This window comes from Triticum dicoccoides, chromosome 1B (genome assembly GCF_002162155.2).
Source record: "Triticum dicoccoides isolate Atlit2015 ecotype Zavitan chromosome 1B, WEW_v2.0, whole genome shotgun sequence".
Taxonomy (NCBI): Eukaryota; Viridiplantae; Streptophyta; class Magnoliopsida; order Poales; family Poaceae; genus Triticum; species Triticum dicoccoides.
In genome coordinates this window covers 644727699-644729070 of record NC_041381.1, presented here as the reverse complement: position 1 = coordinate 644729070, position 1372 = coordinate 644727699, and positions in this window count along the sequence as shown.

Below are 1372 nucleotides of genomic sequence, written 5' to 3'. Positions count from 1 at the left end.
ACCGAATCCGTCGGTTCCATCCACGCTCAGGATGCTTATTTCCACATTAGTGAGGATGGATGGGACAGGAGTGTGTGGCCACTGGCCAGGCTAGGCGCCTTTCGTTGAGGAACTGTCCGGTCGGATCTTGAAATGTAATATATGCTCATGTCCATATATGTCCTTGCCAAATTGGAACGATCATTTTATAGTGTATGATGAATGACATCATGATAATGTTCCTGTCAGAAATCCAAGCTGAGACTTTGTTTTTTGACTAGTTTGTGATGTACTCCCTCTGTAGAGTGATCTAAACGCTCTTATATTTCTTCATAGAGGGAGTAGTCGGGGACCGGCAATATAACCTAAGCAAAGAAGGAATATTAGTTCATGTGAAGCACTATCGTGCTTTCATTCTTCTGACAGGCAAAAAAAAAAGTTGAACAAACCAAAAAAACAAAAATCAGGAAAAACCAAGAAAAAATGAAACAAAAATCACACAAAAAAACCCGGAAAAAACCCATGAAAGCGAAGAAAAACCTAAAAAAAACTCAAAACTTGTTTGAAAAAACCTAAAAAAACCATCTCATTGCGAGAAGAAACAGTGTGTCATGCGGCGGCACGATAAAAGCAAAACGACGCCAAATAGAAGAAAGATGAACACGAATAATATAGCAAAGGAGACACCCACCCAAAACAGAGACGACGAGCTGGCGGACGGCAAACTGCATGCTTAAAGAGGCTGAAGAACACGACAGGCAGCACATTCGTGCAAGAAGGATGAGGCCGGAGATGTGTTCGGCCGTTGCGGGGGCTACGGGCAAAGAGCACAAGGGAGCAATGGGTGCAAGGTAAAAGCGAGAGGGAGGCAGGGAGGCCACGTGTGCGCCATCCTATGTGTGGCATAAAACAACAAATTTATAGCAAGACACAACCGCCTTAAGAAAAGGACCGAGCTACCCTCGCGGTAGCATTCGGATATGGTTGGGCGTGCCCTAGCCAACCGGCTGGGCCGCGACCGCACCCATGTTTGGATGGCCCTATTGGACCACCCGGCTCGTGGCTGGTGAGAGCGAGCCAACCCAACAAGAGACCACGAGCGTTAACAGGTAGACTCGGCCTCAACAATCGCACACCTTGCGACCCTAGCCAGACGACCCTCTCGAACCACCCGGCGCGCGACTGGCATGAGCAGCGCACCCGGCAGGGGAGACCGCGTGCACCTGTCTAGCCCGAGCAAAACAGGCTGACTTGCACGACCAAAGTAGCCCCTCATAGTCTGGCATGGACTACCCATCACATGAATGACCCTGACAACCTGGACCATGGGCTCGCAAATCGGACGACGCTGAGAGCCCATGAGAGGCCCCCACAACACATCACCTGCAAACGG